Source organism: Cetorhinus maximus, chromosome 38 (assembly GCF_964194155.1).
Source record: "Cetorhinus maximus chromosome 38, sCetMax3.hap1.1, whole genome shotgun sequence".
NCBI lineage: Eukaryota > Metazoa > Chordata > Chondrichthyes > Lamniformes > Cetorhinidae > Cetorhinus > Cetorhinus maximus.
Genome location: NC_135916.1, coordinates 3380455 through 3406365, shown reverse-complemented (window position 1 = coordinate 3406365; position 25911 = coordinate 3380455). Strand labels below are relative to the sequence as shown.

The 25911-nt window shown below is 58.9% G+C and overlaps 1 protein-coding gene across 1 annotated transcript in view; it reads left to right on the top strand.

Moving 5' to 3' along the window:
* The window catches only part of LOC144672514 (dimethylaniline monooxygenase [N-oxide-forming] 2-like), a 124606-nt gene that overhangs the window by 28668 nt on the left and 70027 nt on the right, over positions 1 to 25911 (top strand). The window lies entirely within an intron of this gene.

Below are 25911 nucleotides of genomic sequence, written 5' to 3'. Positions count from 1 at the left end.
CAACAGCACCTTCCAAAGCCAAGATCTCCACCATCTAGAAGGACAAGGGCAGCAGGCACATGGGGAACACCACCAGCTGGAAGTTCCCCTCCAAGCCACTGACCATCCTGACATGGGATTATAGGGAGTTCCCAGGGTAGAGGAGGAGTTTTGGAGCCTCCAAATTGCGCAGGACATTACTCAACTGGTCCCTGTCATGTTAACCAGGATTCATAATTAGTCTATTTTTCTTTTACCTTCTAAACGTTTATTTTTGAGGGTTTGGCGATTTTCCATCACAATAGAACCATAGAACCATAGAACACTACAGCACAGAAAACAGGCCATTCGGCCCTTCTAGTCTGTGCCAAAATATCATTCCACTAGTCCCATTGACCTACACCCAGTCCGTAACCCTCCAGACTTCTCCCATCCATGTATCTATCCAATTTATTCTTAAAACTTAAGAGTGAGCCCGCATTTACCACGTCAGATGGTAGCTCGTTCCACACTCTCACCACTCTCTGAGTGAAGAAGTTCCCCCTAATGTTCCCCCTTTCACCCTAAAGCCATGTCCTCTCGTGTTTATCTCTCCTAATCTAAGTGGAAAGAGCCTACTCGCATTTACTCTGTCTATACCCCTCACAATTTTGTAAACTTCTATCAAATCTCCCCTCATTCTTCTACGCTCCAAGGAATAAAGTCCGAACCAGTTTAATCTTTCCCTGTAACTCAACTCCTTAAGACCCGGCAACATCCTAGTAAATCTTCTCCGCACTCTCTCAATCTCACTGATATCCCTCCTGTAGTTAGGGGACCAGAACTGCACACAATACTCCAAAGTTGGCCTCACCAATGTCTTATACAACCTCACCATAAAATCCCAACTCCCATACTCAATACTTTGATTTATGAAGGCCAGTATGCCAAAAGCTTTCTTTACAACCTTGTCTACCTGTGACGCCACTTTCAGGGAATTATGTATCTGAACTCCCAGATCCCTTTGTTCCTCCGCACTCCTCAGTGCCCTACCATTTACTGTGTATGTCCTACCTTGGTTTGACCTTCCAAAATGCAACACCTCACACTTCTCCGCATTAAATTCCATCTGCCATTTTCTGGCCCATTTTTCCAGTTGGTCCAGATCTCTCTGCAAGCTTTGAAAGCCTTCCTCGCTGTCCACAACGCCTCCAATCTTAGTGTCATCAGCAAAGTTGCTGATCCAATTCACCACATTATCATCCAAATCATTGATATAGACAACAAACAACAACAACAACAACAATACTCCAGAACACATTGAATGCCCCACCTGCACATCACAGAATCACAAAAACATAGGGGCAGGAGATGGACACTTAAGCTCCTTGAGTCTTCTCCGCCATTCAATAGGTTCATGGCTGACCTGGGTCTGATCGCAGCTCCACTTTCCTGAGTGCCCCCTGCTCCCATATCCACCCCCCCCATCTCTCCCCCCGGCCTTTTACACCACCACCTCCCCACCCCCCCAACTACCCCCCCAACCCCAACACTTTCCGGGGGAGAGAATTCTACACGTCAACGATCGTTGGATGGAGAAATGTTTCTCCTCATCTCTATCTCAAAAGTGAGACTTCTTATTTTCCCAACCACGTCCCTACTCTTAGTCTCTCCTCACCAGGAAACACCCTCTGGGCGCCCATCTAAGAAAGTTTTCTTTTTCATAGAACCGTCCTTGTAACAAAAAATACCAGTTCAGTATTTATTTCATTGCGATCACGAACCATGTGCCTCCAGCCAGAGAAACTGATTGACTTGTGTTTAAATCAGCTCCAACGCACTGTTTAAAGAGCAAACAAACAGGAAAATCTAAGGTATCAAGGATCACTTTCCAAAGAATCAACAGAGTATTGTCGGACGTTAACCTGAGATGGCTGTGGCAGCTTGACCTGGGTCACAAGCAAACAACAATGGCATTACCATCACTGAATCCCCCACTATCAACATCCTGGGGGTTACCATTGACCAGAAACTGAACTAAACCAGCCATATAAATACTGTGGCTACAAGAGCAGGTCAGAGGCTGGGAATCCTGCGGAGAGTCACTCACCTCCTGACTCCCCTAAAGCCTGTCCACCATCTACAGGGCACAAGTCAGGAGTGTGATGGGATACTCTCCACTTACCTGGATGAGTGCAGCTCCCACAACACTCAAGAAGCTCGACACCGTCCAGGACAAAGCAGCCCCGCTTGATCGGCACCCCATCCACAAACATTCACTCCCTCCACCACCGACGGAGAGTAGCAGCAGTGTGTGTACCATCTACAACATGCACTGCAGCAACTCACCAAGTCTCCTTTGACAGTACATTCCAAATTCAGAGCTACACCACTACCCACACCACTCCCGTAGCACTACACCACGGCCCAAACCACTCCCGCAGCATTACACCACTGCCACACAACTCTCGCAGCACTACACCCCTGGCCACGCCACCCCCGCAGCGCTACACCAATGCCCACACCACTCCCGCAGCATTACACCATTGCCCACAACACTCCCGCAGCACTACACCACTGCTCACACAAATCCCGCAGCGCTACACCACTGCCAACACCACTCCCGCAGCGCTACACCACTGCCCACACCACTCCCGCAGCACTACACCACTGCACACACCACCCCCGCAGCGCTACACCACTGCCCACACAACTCCCGCAGCATTACACCATTGCCCACAACACTCCCGCAGCACTACACCACTGCCCACACCACTCCCGCAGCATTACACAATTGCCCACAACACTCCCGCAGCACTACACCACTGCCCACACAACTCCCGCAGCGGTACACCACTGCCCACACCACTCCCGCAGCGCTACACCACTGCCCACACCACTCCCGCAGCACTACACCACTGCCCACACCACTCCCGCAGCACTACACCACTGCCCACACCACCCCCGCAGCGCTACACCACTGCCACAACACTCCCGCAGCACTACATCAATGCACACACCACTCCCGCAGCACTACACCACTGCACACACCAGTCCCGCAGCAATACACCACTGCCCACACCACTGCAGCAGCACTACACCACTGCCCACACCACTCCCGCAGCGCTACACCAGTGCCCAGACCACACCCGCAGCGCTACACCACTGCCCACACCAATCCCACAGCCTTACACCACTGCCCACAACACTCCCGCAGCACTACACCACTGCCCACACCAATCCCGCAGCGCTACACCACTGCCCACACCAATCCCACAGCCTTACACCACTGCCCACACCACTGCCACAGCATTACACCACTGCCCACAACACTCTTGCAGCACTGCACCACTGCCCACAACACTCCCGCAGCACTACACCACTGCCAACACCACTCCCGCAGCATTACACCACTGCCCACGACACTCTTGCAGCACTGCACCACTGCCCACAACACTCCCGCAGCATTACACCACTGCCCACGACACTCTTGCAGCATTACACCACTGCACACAACACTCCCGCAGCACTACACCACCACCCACACCACTCCCGCAGCATTACACCACTGCCCACACCACATCCGCAGCACTACACCACAGTCCAAAACACTCCCACAGCGCTACACCACTGCCCACACCACTCCCGCAACATTACACCACAGCCCACATCACCCCCGCAGCATTACACCACTGCCCACACACTCCCGCAGCATTACACCACTGCCCAAACCACCCCCGCAGCACTACATCACTGCCCACACCACTCCCGCAGCACTACACCACTGCCCACACCCCTCCCGCAGCACTACACCACTGCCCACACCACTCCCGCAGCGCTACACCACTGCCCACACCACTCCCGCAGAGCTACACCACTGCCCACACCACTCCCGCAGCGCTACACCACTGCCCACACCACTCCCGCAGAGCTACACCACTGCCCACCCCACTCCCGCAGCGCTACACCACTGCCCACACCACACCCGCAGCAGTACATTACTGCACACACCACTCCCGCAGGACTATATCACTGCCCACATAACCCCCGCAGCACTACACCACAACACGCACAACTCCCGCAGTGCTACACCACTGCACACATCACCCCCGCAGCACTACACCACTGCCCACACCACTCCCACAGCACTAGACCACTGCCCAAACCACTCCCTCAGCACTACACCATTGCCCACATCAACCCCGCAGCTATACACCAATGCCCACACCACTCCCGCAGCACTGCACCACTGCCCACACAACACCCGCAGCATTACACCTCTACCCACACCACTCCCGCAGCACTACACCACTGCCCACACCACTCCCGCTGCGCTACACCACTGCACACACCAACCCAGCAGCACTACAACACTGCCCACACCACTCCCGCAGCATTACATCACTGCCCACACCACCCCCGCAGCGCTACAACACTGCCCACTCCACTCCCGCAGCACTACACCACTGCCCACACCACCACCGCAGTGCTACACCACTGCCCACACCACTCCCGCAACACTACACCACTGCCCACACCACTCCCACAGCACTACACCACTGCCCACACCACTCCTGCAGCATTGCACCACTGCCCACACCACTCCCGCAGCATTACACCACTGCTCGCACAACCCCCGCAGCATTACACCACTGCCCACACCACTCCCGCAGCACTACACCACTGCCCACACCACTCCCGCAGCACTACAGCAGTGCCCACACCACTCCCGCAGCATTACACCACTGCCCACACCACTCCCGCAGCACTGCACCACTGCGCACACCACTCCCGCAGCACTACACCACTGCCCACATCACCTACGCAGCGCTACACCACTGCCCACACCAGTCCCCCAGCCCTACACCACTGCACACATCACCCCCTCAGCACTACACCACAGCTGACACCTCGCGCGCAGCACTGCACCACTGCCCACATCAACCCCGCAGTATTACACCACTTCCCACACCACTCCCGCAGCACTGCACCCCTGCCCACACCACACCCGCAGCATTACACCACTGCCCACAGCACTCCCGCAGCACTACACCATTGCCCACATCAACCCCGCAGTATTACATCACTTCCCACACCACTCCCGCAGCACTGCACCAATGCCCACACCACACCCGCAGCATTACACCACTACCCACACCACTCCCGCAGCACTACACCACTGGTTACACCACTCACGCTGCGCTACACCACTGCCCACACCAACCCAGCAGCGCTACACCACTGCCCACAACACTCCCGTAGCACTACACCACTGCCCACACCACTCCCGCAGCATTACACCACTGCCCACACAACGCCCGCAGCATTACACCACTGCCCTCACCACTCCCGCAGCACTACACCATTGCCCACAGCACTCCCGCAGCACTACACCACTGCCCATACCACCCCCGCAGCACTACACCACTGCCCACAACACTCCCACAGCCCTACACCACTGCCCATACCACCCCCGCTGCACTAAACCACTGCCGACACCACCCCCGCAGCACTAAACCACTGCCCACACCACTCCCGCAACACTATGCCACTTCCCACACCACTCCCGCAGCACTACACCACTACCCACACCACTCCCGCTGCATTTCACCACTGCCCACACCACTCCCGCAGCACTACACCACTGCCCACACCACTCCCGCAGAACTACACCAATGACCACTCCACTTCCGCAGCATTACACCACAGCCCACGCCACTCCCGCAGAATTATACCACTGACCACACCACTCCCACAGAACTACACCACTGACCACACCACTCCCGCAGCATTACACCACTGACCACATCTCTCCCACAGCACTACACTACTGCCCACACCACTCCCGCAGAAATACACCACTGCCCACACCACCCCCGCAGAACTACACCACTGACCACACCACTCCCGCAGCATTAAACCACTGACCACACCACTTCCGCAGAACTACACCACTGACCACACCACTCCCGCAGCATTAAACCACTGACCACACCACTTCCGCAGCATTACACCACTGACCACACCTCTCCCACAGCACTACACTACTGCCTACACCACTCCCGCAGAAATACACCACTGCCCACACCACCCCCGCAGCATTACACCACAGCCCACACCATTCCCGCAGCACTACACCACTGCCCACACCATTCCCGCAGAACCACACCACTGCCCACACCACCCCCGCAGCATTACACCACAGCCCACACCATTCCCGCAGCACTACACCACTTCCCACACCACTCCAGCAGCACTACAAAACTGCCCACACCACCCCCCCAGCATTACACCACTGCCCACACCATTCCCGCAGCATTAAACCACTGCCAACACCACACTCGCAGTAGTACACCACTCTCCACAACACCCCCGCAGCACTACACCTCTGCCCACACCACTCCCGCAGCTGTACACAACTGGCCGCACCATCCCCGCAGCACTATACGACTAACCACACTACTCCCGCAGCACTACACCACTGACCCCACCACTCCTGCAGCACTACACCACTGACCACACTACTCCCGCAGCGCTACACCACTGCCCACACCACTCCCGCAGCACTACACCACTGACCACACCACTCCCGCAGCACTACACCACTGCCCACACTAGTCCCGCAGCACTAAACCACTGCCCACACCACCCCCGCAGCACTACACTACTACCCACACCAGCCCCACAGCACGACACCACTGCACACACCACCCCCACAGCACTACAACACTGCCCACACCACCCCCACAGCACTACACCACTGCCCACACTACCCCCACAGCACTACACCACTGCCCACACCACCCCCACAGCACTACACCACTGCCAACACCACTCCTGCAGCTGTACACCACTGCCCACACCACTCCTGCAGCTGTACACCACTACCCACACCACTCCCACTTCATTTCACCACTGCCCACACCACTCCCGCAGCACTACACCACTTCCCCCACCACTCCCGCAGCACTACACCACTTCCCCCACCACTCCCGCAGCACTACAACACTGACCACACCACTCCCGCAGAAATACACCAATGCCCACACCACTCCCGCAGCACTACACCAGTGACCACACCACTCCCGCAGTTGTACACAACTGCCCGCACCATCCCCGCAGCACTATACGACTGACCACAATACTCCCGCAGCACTACACCACTGACCAAACTACTCCCGCAGCGCTACACCACTGACCAAACTACTCCCGCAGCACTACACAACTGCCCACACTACTCCCGCAGCACTAAACCACTGACCACTCTACTCCCGCAGCGCTACACAACTGCCCACTCCACTCCCGCAGCACTACACCACTGCCCACACCACACCCGCAGCGCAAGACCACTGCCCACACCGCTTCCAGAGCACTACACCACTGCCCACACCATCCGCGCAGCATTACACCACTGCCCACACCACTACCGCAGCATTACACCACTGACCACACCACTACCGCAGAATTACACCACTGCCCACACCATCCGCGCATCATTACACCAATGCCCACACCACCCCCGCAGCACTACACCACTGCCCACGCCACACCCACAGCACTACACCACTGCCCACACCACTCCCACAGCACTACACCACTGCCCACAGCGCCCCCACAGCACTACACAACTGCCCACACCACCCCCACAGCACAACACCACTGCCCACACCACTCCCACAGCATTACAGCACTGCCCACACCACTCCCGCAGTGCTACACCACTGCCTACAGCATCCCCGCAGCACTACACTACTGCCCACACCACTCCAATACCATTACACAACTGCCCACACCACTCCCGCAGAATTACACCACTGACCACACACTACACCCGCAGCATTACACCACAGCCCACACCACTCCCGCAGAACTACACCACTGCCCACACCACTCCCACAGCACTACACTACTGCCCACACCACTCCCGCAGAAATACACCACTGCCCACACCACTCCCGCAGAACAACACCACTGCCCACACCACCCCCGCAGCATTACACCACTGCCCACAGCATTCCCGCAGCACTACAAAACTGCCCACATCACTCCAGCAGCACTACAAAACTGCCCACAACACCCCTGCTGCACTACACCACTGCCCACACCACTACCGCAGCGCAACACCATTGCCCACACTGCTTCCACAGCACTACACCACTTCCCACACCACTTCCGCCGCATTACACCACTGTCCACACCACTCCTGCAGAACTACACCACTGCCCACGCCATCCCCGCAGCATTACACCAATGACCGCACCACTCCCGCTGCATTTCACCACTGCACACACCATTGCCGCAGCACTACACCAGTGCTCATACCACTCCCGCAGCACTACACCACTTCCCACAGCACTCCTGCAGCACTACACTACTGCCCACACCACTCCCGTACCATTACACAACTGCCCTCACCACTCCCGCAGAACTACACCACTGACCACACACTACACCCGCAGCACTACAACACTGCCCACACCACTCCCGCAGAACTACACCACTGACCACACCACTCCCGCAGCATTAAACCACTGACCACACCACTTCCGCAGCATTACACCACTGACCACACCTCTCCCACAGCACTACACTACTGCCTACACCACTCCCGCAGAAATACACCACTGCCCACACCACCCCCGCAGCATTACACCACAGCCCACACCATTCCCGCAGCACTACACCACTGCCCACACCATTCCCGCAGAACCACACCACTGCCCACACCACCCCCGCAGCATTACACCACAGCCCACACCATTCCCGCAGCACTACACCACTTCCCACACCACTCCAGCAGCACTACAAAACTGCCCACACCACCCCCGCAGCATTACACCACTGCCCACACCATTCCCGCAGCATTAAACCACTGCCAACACCACACTCGCAGTAGTACACCACTCTCCACAACACCCCCGCAGCACTACACCTCTGCCCACACCACTCCCGCAGCTGTACACAACTGGCCGCACCATCCCCGCAGCACTATACGACTAACCACACTACTCCCGCAGCACTACACCACTGACCCCACCACTCCTGCAGCACTACAACACTGCCCACACCACCCCCACAGCACTACACCACTGCCCACACTACCCCCACAGCACTACACCACTGCCCACACCACCCCCACAGCACTACACCACTGCCCACAACACCCCCACAGCACGACACCACTGCACACACCACTCCCGCAGCTGTACACCACTGCCCACACCACTCCTGCAGCTGTACACCACTGCCCACACCACTCCCACTTCATTTCACCACTGCCCACACCACTCCCGCAGCACTACACCACTTCCCCCACCACTCCCGCTGCACTACACCACTTCCCCCACCACTCCCGCAGCACTACAACACTGACCACACCACTCCCGCAGAAATACACCAATGCCCACACCACTCCCGCAGCACTACAACACTGACCACACCACTCCCGCAGAAATACACCAATGCCCACACCACTCCCGCAGCACGACACCTCTGCCCACAAAACCCCCGCAGCACTACACCACTGCGCACACCCCTCCCGCAGGACTACACCTCTGCCCACACCACTCCCGCAGTTGTACACAACTGCCCGCGCCATCCCCGCAGCACTATACGACTGACCACAATACTCCCGCAGCACTACACCACTGACCACACCACTCCCGCAGCACTACACCACTGCCCACACCACTCCCGCAGCACTACACCACTGACCACACCACTCCCGCAGCACTACACCACTGCCCACACCACTCCCACAGCGCTACACCACTGACCAAACTACTCCCGCAGCGCTACTCAACTGCCCACTCCACTCCCGCAGCATTTCACCACTGCCCACATCACTCCCGCAGCACTAAACCACTGCCCACACCACCCCTGCAGCACTACACCACTGCTCACACCACTCCCGCAGCAATACACCACTGCCCACACCACACCCGCAGCGCAACACCACTGCGCACACCGCTTCCAGAGCACTACACCACTGCCCACACCACTCCCGCAGCATTACACCACTGCGCACACCACTCCCACAGTGCTACACCACTGCCCACACCATCCGCGCAGCATTACACCACTGCCCACACCACTACCGCAGCACTACACCACTGCCCACACCACACCCACAGCACTACACCACTGCCCACAGCGCCCCCACAGCACTACACAACTGCCCACACCACCCCCACAGCACAACACCACTGCCCACACCACTCCCACAGCATTACAGCACTGCCCACACCACTCCCGCAGCGCTACACCACTGCCCACACCATCCCCGCAGCACTACACCAATAACCACACCACTCCTGCTGCATTTCACCACTGCACACACCACTGCCACAGCACTACACCAGTGCCCACATCACTCCCGCAGCAATACACAACTGCCCACACCATCCCCGCAGCACTACACCAATGACCACACCACTCCCGCTGAATTTCACCACTGCACACACCACTGCCGCAGCACTACACCAGTGCCCACACCACTCCCGCAGCACTACACCACTGCCCACACCACTCCCGCAGCACTACACCACTGCCCACACCACTCCCGCAGCACTACACTACTGCCCACACCACTCCAATACCATTACACAACTGCCCACACCACTCCCGCAGAATTACACCAATGACCACACACTACACCCGCAGCATTACACCACAGCCCACACCACTCCCGCAGAACTACACCACTGACCACACCACTCCCGCAGCATTACACCACTGACCACACCACTCCCACAGCACTACACCACTGCCCACACCACTCCCGCAGAACTACACCACTGCCCACACCACTCCCACAGCACTACACTACTGCCCACACCACTCCCGCAGAAATACACCACTGCCCACACCAGTCCCGCAGAACAACACCACTGCCCACACCACCCCCGCAGCATTACACCACTGCCCACAGCATTCCCGCAGCGCAACACCACTGCCCACACCGCTTCCACAGCATTACACCACTGCCCACACCACTCCTTCAGAACTACACCACTGCGCACACCACTCCCGCAGCGCTACACCACTGCCCACACCATCCTCGCAGCATTACTCCACTGCCCACACCACTACCGCAGCATTACACCACTGACCACACCACTACCGCAGCACTACACCACTGACCACACCACTCCCGCAGCACTACACAACTGCCCACAGCACCCCCACAGAATTACAGCACTGCCCACACCACTCCCGCAGCACTACACAACTGCCCACAGCACCCCCACAGAATTACAGCACTGCCCACACCACTCCCGCTGCATTTCACCACTGCACACACCACTGCCGCAGCACTACACCACTACTCACACCATCCCCGCAGCATTACACCACTGACTACACCACTCCCACAACACTACACCACTGCCCACACCACTCCCGCAGAACTACACCACTGCCCACACCACTCCCACAGCACTACACTACTGCCCACACCACTCCCGCAGAAATACACCACTGCCCACACCACTCCCGCAGCATTACACCACTTCCCACACCACTCCAGCAGCACTACAAAACTGCCCACACGACCCCCGCAGCATTACACCACTGCCCACACCATTCCCGCAGCACTACACAACTGCCCACTCCACTCCCGCAGCACTACACCACTGACCACACCACTCCCGCAGCACTACCCCACTACCCTCACCACTCCCGCTGCATTTGACCACTGCACACACCACTGCCGCAGCACTACACCACTGCCCACACCATCCCCGCAGCACTACACCAATGACCACACCACTCCCGCTGTATTTCACCACTGCACACACCACTGCCGCAGCACTACACCAGTGCCCACACCACTCCCGGAGCATTACACCACTTCTCACAGCACTCCCGCAGCACTACACTACTGCCCACACCACTCCCGCACCATTACACAACTGGCCAAACCACTCCTGCAGAACTACACCACTGACCACACCACTTCCGCACCATTACACCACTGAGCACACAACTCCCACAGCACTACACTACTGACCACACACTCCCGCAGCACTACACCACTGACCACACTACTCCCGCAGCGCTACACAAATGCCCACTCCACTCCCGCAGCACTACACCACTGACCACACCACTCCCGCAGCATTACACCACTGAGCACACAACTCCCACAGCACTACACTACTGACCACACCACTCCCGCTGAACTACACCACTGACCACATCACTTCCGCAGCATTACACCACTGACCACACCACTCCCGCAGCATTACACCACTGACCACACCTCTCCCACAGCACTACACCACTGCCCACACCACTCCCGCAGAACTACACCACTGCCCACACCACTCCCGCAGCACTACACTACTGCCCACACCACTCCCGCAGAACTACACCACTGCCCACACCACTCCCACAGTGCTACACCACTGCCCACACCATCCGCTCAGTATTACACCACTGACCACACCACTACCGCAGCATTACACCACTGTCCACACCATCCGCGCATCATTACACCAATGCCCACACCACACCCCCAGCACTACACCACTGCCCACACCACACCCACAGCACTACACCACTGCCCACACCACTCCCACAGCATTACAGCAATGCCCACACCACTCCCGCAGCGCTACACCACTGCCCACACCATCCCCGCAGCACTACACCACTGCCCACACCATCCCCGCAGAACTACACCAATGACCACACCACTCCCGCTGCATTTCACCACTGCCCACACCACCCCCGCAGAACTACATCACTGCCAACAACACTCTCGCAGCACTACACCACTGCCCACACCACTCCCGCAGCACTACACCACTGCCCACACCACTCCCGCAGCACTACACCACTACCCACACCACTCCCGCAGCACTACACCACTGCCCACACCACTCCCGCAGCACTACACCCCTGCCCACACCACTCCCGCAGCATTACACCACTGCCCACACCACTGCCACAGTACTACACCACTGCCAACACCACACCCGCAGCACTTCACCACTGCACACACCTCTCCCGCAGCACTTCACCACTACCCACACCACCTCCGCAGCATTACACCACTGACCACACCACTACCGCAGCACTACACAACTGCCCACTCTACTCCCGCAGCACTAAAACACTGCCCACATCACCCCCGCAGCACTACACCACTGCCCACACCACCCCCGCAGCACTACACCACTGCCCACACCACTCCCGCAGCTGTACACAACTGCCCGCACCATCCCCGCAGCACTGTACGACTGACTGCACCACTCCCGGAGCACTACACCACTGCCCACAACACTCCCACAGCATTACAACACTGTCCACACCACTCCCACAGCATTTCACCACTGCCCACACCACTCCTGCAGAACTACACCACTGCGCACACCACTCCCACAGCGCTACACCCCTGCCCACACCACACCCACAGCATTACACCACTGCCCACACCACTACCGCAGCATTACACCCCTGCCCACACCACTCCCACAGTATTACACCACTGCCCACACCAACACCGCAGCACTACACCATTACCCACAACACTCCCACAGCGCTACACCCTTGCCCACACCACTACCGCAGCATTACACCACTGACCACACCACTACCGCAGCATTACACCACTGCCCACACCAACCCCGCAGCACTTCACCACTGCCCACACCACTCCCGCAGCATTACACCACTGACCACAACACTCCCACAGCGCTACACCCCTGCCCACACTGTCCACGCAGCACTACACCACTGCCCACACCACTACCGCAGCATTACACCACTGACCACACCACTACCGCAGCATTACACCACTGCCCACACCACCCCCGCAGCACTACACCACTGCCCACACCACTCCCGCAGCACTACACCACTGCCCACAACACTCCCGTAGCACGTCACCAGTACCCACACCACCACCGCAGCATTACACCACTGACCACACCACCCCCAAAGCACAACACCACTGCCCACACCACTCCCACAGCACTACACCACTGCCCACACCACTCCCGCAGCTGTACACCACTGCCCACACCACTTCCGCAGCTGTACACCACTGCCCACACCACCCCCGCAGCACTACACCACTGCCCACACCACTCCCACAGCATTACTGCACTGCCCACACCACTCCCGCAGCTGTACACCACTGCCCACACCACTCCTGCAGCTGTACACCACTGCCCACACCATCCCCGCAGCACTACACCACTGCCCACACCACTCCCGCTTCATTTCACCACTGCCCACACCTCTCCTGCAGCACTACACAACTTCCCACACCACTCCCGCAGCACTACACTACTGCCCACACCTCTCCCGCCGCATTACACCACTGCCCACACCACTCCCGCCGCATTACACCACTGCCCACACCACGCCCGCAGCACTACACCACTGCCCACACCACTCCCGCAGCTGTACACAACTGCCCGCACCATCCCCGCAGCACTGTACGACTGACCGCACCACTCCCAGAGCACTACACCACTGCCCACAACACTCCCACAGCATTACACCACTGTCCACACCACTCCCACAGCATTTCACCACTGCCCACACCACTCCTGCAGAACTACACCACTGCGCACACCACTCCCACAGCGCTACACCCCTGCCCACACCACCCCCACAGCATTACACCACTGCCCACACCACTACCGCTGCATTACACCCCTGCCCACACCACTCCCACAGTATTACACCACTGCCCACACCAACACCGCAGCACTACACCATTACCCACAACACTCCCACAGCGCTACACCCCTGCCCACACCACTACCGCAGCATTACACCACTGACCACACCACTACCGCAGCATTACACCACTGCCCACACCAACCCCGCAGCACTTCACCATTGCCCACACCACTCCCGCAGCATTACACCACTGACCACAACACTCCCACAGCGCTACACCCCTGCCCACACTGTCCGCGCAGCACTACACCACTGCCCACACCACTACCGCAGCATTACACCACTGACCACACCACTAACGCAGCATTACACCACTGCCCACACCACCCCCGCAGCACTACACCACTGCCCACACCACTCCCGCAGCACTACACCACTGCCCACAACACTCCCGTAGCACGTCACCAGTACCCACACCACCACCGCAGCATTACACCACTGACCACACCACTCCCAAAGCACTACACCACTGCCCACACCACTCCCACAGCACTACACCACTGCCCACACCACCCCCGCAGCACTACACCACTGCCCACACCACTCCCACAGCATTACAGCACTGCCCACACCACTCCCGCAGCTGTACACCACTGCCCACACCACTTCCGCAGCTGTACACCACTGCCCACACCATCCCCGCAGCACTACACAACTTCCCACACCACTCCCGCAGCACTACACTACGGCCCACACCACTCCCGCACCATTACACCACTGCACACACCACTCCCGCAGAACTACACCACTGACCACACCAGTCCCGCAGCATTACACCACTGCCCACACCACTGCCACAGCACTACACCACTGCCCACTCCACTCCCGCAACATTACACCACAGCCCACACCACCCCCGCAGCACTACACTACTGACCACACCACTCCCGCAGAACTACATCACTGACCACATCACTTCCGCAGCATTACACCACTGACCACACCATCCCCGCAGCACTACACCAATGACCACACCACTCCCGCTGTATTTCACCACTGCACACACCACTGCCGCAGCACTACACCAGTGCCCACACCACTCCCGGAGCACTACACCACTTCTCACAGCACTCCCGCAGCACTACACTACTGCCCACACCACTCCCGCACCATTACACAACTGGCCAAACCACTCCTGCAGAACTACACCACTGACCACACCACTTCCGCACCATTACACCACTGAGCACACAACTCCCACAGCACTACACTACTGACCACACACTCCCGCAGCACTACACCACTGACCACACTACTCCCGCAGCGCTACACCACTGCCCACACCACTCCCGCAGAACTACACCACTGCCCACACCACTCCCGCAGCACTACACTACTGCCCACACCACTCCCGCAGAACTACACCACTGCCCACGCCACTCCCACAGTGCTACACCACTGCCCACACCATCCGCTCAGTATTACACCACTGACCACACCACTACCGCAGCATTACACCACTGCCCACACCATCCGCGCATCATTACACCACTGCCCACATTACTCCCGCAGCACTACACCAATGCCCACACCACACCCACAGCACTACACCACTGCCCACACCACTCCCACAGCATTACAGCAATGCCCACACCACTCCCGCAGCGCTACACCACTGCCCACACCACACCCACAGCACTACACCACTGCCCACACCACACCCACAGCACTACACCACTGCCCACACCACTCCCACAGCATTACAGCAATGCCCACACCACTCCCGCAGCGCTACACCACTGCCCACACCATCCCCGCAGCACTACACCACTGCCCACACCATCCCCGCAGAACTACACCAATGACCACACCACTCCCGCTGCATTTCACCACTGCACACACCACTCCCGCAGCATTTCACCACTGAGCACACCACTCCTGCAGAACTACACCACTGACCACACCACCCCCGTAGCATTACACCACTGCCCACACCACTACCGCTGCACTACACTACTGCCCACACCACCCCCGCAGAACTACATCACTGCCAACAACACTCTCGCAGCACTACACCACTGCCCACACCACTCCCGCAGCACTACACCACTGACCACACCACTCCCGCAGCACTACACCCCTGCCCACACCACTCCCACAGCACTACACCACTGCCCACACCACTCCCGCAGCACTACACCACTGCCCACACCACTCCCGCAGCATTACACCACTGCCCACACCACTGCCACAGCACTACACCACTGCCCACACCACTCCCGCAGCACTACACCACTGCACACACCTCTCCCGCAGCACTTCACCACTACCCACACCACCTCCGCAGCATTACACCACTGACCACACCACTACCGCAGCACTACACAACTGCCCACTCTACTCCCGCAGCACTAAAACACTGCCCACATCACCCCCGCAGCACTACACCACTGCCCACACCACCCCCGCAGCACTACACCACTGCCCACACCACTCCCACAGCATTACTGCACTGCCCACACCACTCCCGCAGCTGTACACCACTGCCCACACCACTCCTGCAGCTGTACACCACTGCCCACACCATCCCCGCAGCACTACACCACTGCCCACACCACTCCCGCTTCATTTCACTACTGCCCACACCTCTCCTGCAGCACTACACAACTTCCCACACCACTCCCGCAGCACTACACTACTGCCCACACCTCTCCCGCAGCATTACACCACTGCCCACACCACTCCCGCCGCATTACACCACTGCCCACACCACGCCCGCAGCACTACACCACTGCCCACACCACTCCCGCAGCTGTACACAACTGCCCGCACCATCCCCGCAGCACTGTACGACTGACCGCACCACTCCCGGAGCACTACACCACTGCCCACAACACTCCCACAGCATTATACCACTGTCCACACCACTCCCACAGCATTTCACCACTGCCCACACCACTCCTGCAGAACTACACCACTGCGCACACCACTCCCACAGCGCTACACCCCTGCCCACACCACCCCCACAGCATTACACCACTGCCCACACCACTACCGCTGCATTACACCCCTGCCCACACCACTCCCACAGTATTACACCACTGCCCACACCAACACCGCAGCACTACACCATTACCCACAACACTCCCACAGCGCTACACCCCTGCCCACACCACTACCGCAGCATTACACCACTGACCACACCACTACCGCAGCACTACACCACTGCCCACACCACCCCCTCAGCACTACACTACTGCCCACACCACTCCCGCAGCACTACACCACTGCCCACAATACTCCCGTAGCACGTCACCAGTACCCACACCACCACCGCAGCATTACACCACTGACCACACCACCCCCAAAGCACTACACCACTGCCCACACCACTCCCACAGCACTACACCACTGCCCACACCACCCCCGCAGCACTACACCACTGCCCACACCACTCCCACAGCATTACAGCACTGCCCACACCACTCCCGCAGCTGTACACCACTGCCCACACCACTCCCGCACCATTACACCACTGCACACACCACTCCCGCAGAACTACACCACTGACCACACCAGTCCCGCAGCATTACACCACTGCCCACACCATCCCCGCAGCACTACACCACTGCCCACTCCACTCCCGCAACTTTACACCACTGCCCACACCACCCCCGCAGCACTACACCACTGCCCACACCACTCCCGCAGCACTACACTACTGCCCACAACACTCCCGTAGCACGTCACCAGTACCCACACCACCACCGCAGCATTACACCACTGACCATACCACCCCCGCAGCACTACACCACTGCCCACACCACTCCCACAGCATTACAGCACTGCCCACACCACTCCCGCAGCTGTACACCACTGCCCACACCATCCCCGCAGCACTACACAACTTCCCACACCACTCCCGCAGCACTACACCACTGCACACACCACCCCCCTGCACTACACCACTGCCCACTCCACTCCCGCAACATTACACCACTGCCCACACCACTCCCGCAGTGCTACACCACTGCCCACACCACTCCCGCAGTATTAAAACACTGCCCACACCACCCCCGCAGCACTACAACACTGCCCACACCACACCCACAGCATTACAGCAATGCCCACACCATTCCCGCAGCGCTACACCACTGCCCACACCATCCCCGCAGGACTACACCCCTGCCCACACCACCCCCACAGCATTACACCACTGCCCACACCACTACCGCAGCATTACACCCCTGCCCACACCACTCCCACAGTATTACACCCCTGCCCACACCACTCCCGCAGCACTACACCACTGCCCACACCACTCCCGCAGCGCTACACCACTGCCCACACAACTCCCGCAGCATTACACCACTGCCCACACCACCACCACAGCACGACACCACTGCCCACACTACTCCCACAGCATTACAGCACTGCCCACACCACTCCCGCAGAAATACACCAATGCCCACACCACTCTCGCAGCATTACACCACTGCCCACACCATTCCCGCAGCATTACACCACTGCCCACACCATTCCCGCAAACCTACACCACTGACCACACCACTCCCGCAGCATTTCACCACTGCCCACACCACCCCCGCAGCATTACACGACTGACCACACCTCTCCCGCAGCATTACACCACTGCCCACACCACTTCCGCCGCATTACACCACTGACCACACCATTCCCGCAGCACTACACCACTGACCACACTACTCCCGCAGCACTACACCACTGCCCACACCACTCCTGCAGAACTACACCACTGCCCACACCACTCCCACAGCGTTACACCACTGCCCACACCACCCCCACAGCACTACACCACTGCCCTCACCACCCCCACAGCACTACACCAGTGCCCACACCACTCCCGCAGCACTAAACCACTGCCCACACCACTCCCGCAGCACTAAACCACTGCCCACAGCACCCCCGCAGCACTACACCACTGCCCACACCATTCCCGCAGCATTAAGCCACTGCCCACTCCACTCCCACAGCACTACACCAGTGCCCACACCACTCCCGCAGCACTACACCACTGCCCACAACACTCCCGCATCATTACACCACTGCCCACACCACTGCCCACACCACCCCCGCAGCACTACACCACTGCCCACACCACTACCGCAGCGCAACACCACTGCCCACACAACTCCCGCAGCATTACACCAGTGCCCACACCATCCCCGCAGCAATATACCACTGCCCACACCACTCCCGCAGCTCTACACCACTGCCCACACCACTCCCACAGCATTACAGCACTGCCCACACCACTCCCGCAGCGCTACACCACTGCCCACACCTTCCCCGCTGCACTACACCAATGACCACACTACTCCCGCTGCATTTCACCACTGCACACACCACTGCCGCAGCACTACACCAGTGCCCACACCATCCCTGCAGCACTACACCACTGCCCACACCATCCCCGCAGCACTTCAGCAATGACCACACCACTCCCGCTGCATTTTACCACTGCACACACCACTGCCACAGCAAAACACCAGTGCCCACACCATCCCCGCAGCACTACACCACTTCCCACAGCACTCCCGCAGCATTACACCACTGCCCACAGCACCGCCACAGCACTACACCACTGCCCACACCACTCCCACAGCACTACACCACTGCCCACACCATCCTCGCAGCACTACACCAATGAATGCACCACTCCCGCTGCATTTCACCACTGCACACACCACTCCCGCAGCACTACACTACTGCCCACACCACTCCCGTACCATTACACAAATGCCCACAACACTCCTGCAGAACTACACCACTGCCCACACCACTCCCGCAGAACTACACCACTGACCACACACTACACCCGCAGCATTACACCACAGCCCACACCACTCCCGCAGAACTACACCACTGCCCACACCACTCCCACAGCACTACACTACTGCCCACAGCACTGCCCACAGCACTCCCACAGAACCACACCACTGCCTACTCCACACCCGCAGCATTACACCACAGCCAACACCACTCCCGCAGCTGTACACAACTGCCCGCACCATCCCCGCAGCACTATACGACTGAACACACTACTCCCGCAGCACTACACCTCTGCCCACACAACTCCCGCAGCACTACACCACTGACCACACCGCTTCCACAGCACTACACCACTTCCCACACCACTCCTGCAGCATTACACCACTGCCCACATCACTCCCGCAGCACTAAACCACTGCGCACACCACTCCCACAGTGCAACACCACTGCCCACACCATCCGCGCAGCATTACACCACTGCCCACACCACTACCGCAGCATTACACCACAGACCACACCACTACCGCAGCATTACACAACTGCCCACACCATCCGCACAGCAGAACAACACTGCCCACACCACTCCCACAGCATTACAGCACTGCCCACACCACTCCCGCAGTGCTACACCACTGCCCATACCATCCCCGCAGCACTACACCAATAACCACACCACTCCCGCTGCATTTCACCACTGCACACACCACTGCCGCAGCACTACAACAGTGCCCACACCACTCCCGCAGCACTACACCACTTCCCACAGCACTCCCGCAGCACTACACTACTGCCCACACCACTCCCGCACCATTACACAACTGGCCAAACCACTCCTGCAGAACTACACCACTGACCACACCACTTCCGCAGCATTACACCACTGAGCACACAACTCCCACAGCACTACACAACTGACCACACCACTTCCGCAGCATTACACCACTGAGCACACAACTCCCACAGCACTACACAACTGACCACACCACTTCCGCAGAACTACACCACTGACTACACACGACACCCGCAGCATTACACCACAGCCCACACCACTCCCGCAGAACTACACCACTGACCACACCACTCCCGCAGCATTACACCACTGACCACACCTCTACCACAGCACTATACCACTGCCCACACCAATCCCGCAGAACTACACCACTGCCCACACCACTCCCGCAGCACTACACTACTGCCCACACCACTCCCGCAGAACTACACCACTGCCCACACCACTCCCACAGCATTACAGCAATGCCCACACCACTCCCGCAGCGCTACACCACTGCCCACACCAACCCCGCAGCACTACACCACTGCCCACACCATCCCCGCAGCACTACACCAATGACCACACCACTCCCGCTGCATTTCACCACTGCACACACCACTGACGCAGCACTACACCAGTGCCCACACCACTCCCGCAGCACTACACCACTGCCCACACCACTCCCGCAGAACTACACCACTGACCACACCACTCCCGCAGCATTACACCACTGACCACACCACCCCCGCAGCATTACACCACTTCCCACACCACTCCAGCAGCACTACAAAACTGCCCACACCACCCCCGCAGCATTACACCACTGCCCACACCATTCCCGCAGCATTAAACCACTGCCAACACCACTCTCGCAGCACTACACCACTGCCCACACCACCCCCGCAGCATTACACCACTGCCCACAGCATTCCCGCAGCATTACACCACTGCCAACACCACTCTCGCAGCACTACACCACTGCCCACACCACCCCCGCAGCGTTACACCACTGACCACACCACTACCGCAGCACTACACTACTGCCCACACCACCCCCGCAGAACTACATCTCTCCCAACAACACTCTCGCAGCACTACACCACTGCCCACACCACTCCAGCAGCACTACACCACTGCCCACACCACTCCCACAGCACTACACCACTGCACACACCACTCCAGCAGCACTACACCACTGCCCACACCACTCCCACAGCACTACACCACTGCACACACCTCTTCCGCAGCACTTCACCACTATCCACACCACCCCCGCAGCATTACACCACTGACCACACTACTCCCGCAGAACTAAAACACTGCCCACATCACCCCCGCAGCACTACACCACTGCCCACACCACCCCCGCAGCACTATACCACTGCCCACACCACTCCCACAGCATTACAGCACTGCCCACACCACTCTCGCAGCTGTACACCACTGCCCTCACCACTCCCGCAGCTGTACATCACTGCCCACACCACTCCCGCAGCTGTACACTACTGCCCACACCTCTCCAGCAGCATTACGCCACTGCCGACACCACTCCCGCCGCATTACACCACCACCCACACCACCCCCGCAGCACTACACCACTGCCCACACCATCCCCGCAGCACTACACCAATGACCACGCCACTTCCGCTGCATTTCACCACTGCACACACCACTGCCGCAGCACTACACCAGTGCCCACACCACTCCCGCAGCACTACACCACTGCCCACACCACTCCCGCAGAACTACACCACTGACCACACCACTCCCGCAGCACTACACCACTGACCACACCACTCCCACAGCACTACACCACTGCCCACACCACTCCCGCAGAATTACACCACTGACCACACCACTCCCGCAGCATTACACCACTGACTACACCACCCCCGCAGCATTACACCACTTCCCACACCACTCCAGCAGCACTACAAAACTGCCCACACCATTCCCGCAGCATTAAACCACTGCCAACACCACTCTCGCAGCAGTACACCACTGCCCACACTACTCCCGCAGCACTACAACAATGCCCACACCACTCCCACAGCGTTACACCACTGCCCAAACCACCCCCACAGCACGACACCACTGCCCTCACCACCCCCACAGCACTACACCACTGCCCACACCACCCCCACAGCACTACACCACTGCCCTCACCACCCCCACAGCACTACACCACTGCCCACACCACCCCCACAGCACGACACCACTGCCCTCACCACCCCCACAGCACTACACCACTGCCCAAACCACCCCCACAGCACGACACCACTGCCCTCACCACCCCCACAGCACTACACCACTGCCCACACCACCCCCACAGCACTACACCACTGCCCACACCACTCCCACAGCATTACAGCACTGCCCACACCACTCCCGCAGCGCTACACCACGGCCCACACCACTCCCGCAGCTGTACACTACTGCCCACACCTCTCCCGCAGCATTACACCACTGCCCACACCATCCCCGCAGCACTACACCACTGCCCACACCACTCCCACAGCAGTACACCACTGCCCACACGACTCCCGCAGCACTACATCACTGCCCACACCACCCCCGCAGCGTTAGACCACAGCCCACACCACTCCCGCAGCACTACACCACTGCACACACCACTCCCGCAGCGTTAGACCACTTCCCACACCACTCCCGCAGCACTACACCACTGTCCACACCACACCCGCAGCATTACACCACTGTCCACACTGTCCGCGCAGCACTACACCACTGCCCACACCACTCCTGCAGAACTACACCAATGCGCACACCACTCCCACAGCGCTACACCCCAGCCCACACTGTCCGTGCAGCATTACACCACTGCCCACACCACCCCCACAGCACTACACCACTGTCCACACCTCTCCCGCAGCACGTCACCACTACCCACACCACCACCGCAGCATTACACCTCTACCAACACCACTCCCGCAGCACTACACTACTGCCCACACCACTCCCGCACCATTACACCACTGCCCACACCACTCCTGCAGAACTACACCACTGACCATACCAGTCCCGCAGCATTACACCACTGACCACACCACTCCCGCAGCATTACACCACTGACCACACCTCTACCACAGCACTATACCACTGCCCACACCAATCCCGCAGAACTACACCACTGCCCACACCACTCCCGCAGCACTACACTACTGCCCACACCACTCCCGCAGAACTACACCACTGCCCACACCACTCCCACAGCATTACAGCAATGCCCACACCACTCCCGCAGCGCTACACCACTGCCCACACCAACCCCGCAGCACTACACCACTGCCCACACCATCCCCGCAGCACTACACCAATGACCACACCACTCCCGCTGCATTTCACCACTGCACACACCACTGACGCAGCACTACACCAGTGCCCACACCACTCCCGCAGCACTACACCACTGCCCACAACACTCCCGCAGAACTACACCACTGACCACACCACTCCCGCAGCATTACACCACTGACCACACCACCCCCGCAGCATTACACCACTTCCCACACCACTCCAGCAGCACTACAAAACTGCCCACACCACCCCCGCAGCATTACACCACTGCCCACACCATTCCCGCAGCATTAAACCACTGCCAACACCACTCTCGCAGCACTACACCACTGCCCACACCACCCCCGCAGCATTACACCACTGCCCACAGCATTCCCGCAGCATTACACCACTGCCAACACCACTCTCGCAGCACTACACCACTGCCCACACCACCCCCGCAGCGTTACACCACTGACCACACCACTACCGCAGCACTACACTACTGCCCACACCACCCCCGCAGAACTACATCTCTCCCAACAACACTCTCGCAGCACTACACCACTGCCCACACCACTCCAGCAGCACTACACCACTGCCCACACCACTCCCACAGCACTACACCACTGCACACACCACTCCAGCAGCACTACACCACTGCCCACACCACTCCCACAGCACTACACCACTGCACACACCTCTTCCGCAGCACTTCACCACTATCCACACCACCCCCGCAGCATTACACCACTGACCACACTACTCCCGCAGAACTAAAACACTGCCCACATCACCCCCGCAGCACTACACCACTGCCCACACCACCCCCGCAGCACTATACCACTGCCCACACCACTCCCACAGCATTACAGCACTGCCCACACCACTCTCGCAGCTGTACACCACTGCCCTCACCACTCCCGCAGCTGTACATCACTGCCCACACCACTCCCGCAGCTGTACACTACTGCCCACACCTCTCCAGCAGCATTACGCCACTGCCGACACCACTCCCGCCGCATTACACCACCACCCACACCACCCCCGCAGCACTACACCACTGCCCACACCATCCCCGCAGCACTACACCAATGACCACGCCACTTCCGCTGCATTTCACCACTGCACACACCACTGCCGCAGCACTACACCAGTGCCCACACCACTCCCGCAGCACTACACCACTGCCCACACCACTCCCGCAGAACTACACCACTGACCACACCACTCCCGCAGCACTACACCACTGACCACACCACTCCCACAGCACTACACCACTGCCCACACCACTCCCGCAGAATTACACCACTGACCACACCACTCCCGCAGCATTACACCACTGACTACACCACCCCCGCAGCATTACACCACTTCCCACACCACTCCAGCAGCACTACAAAACTGCCCACACCATTCCCGCAGCATTAAACCACTGC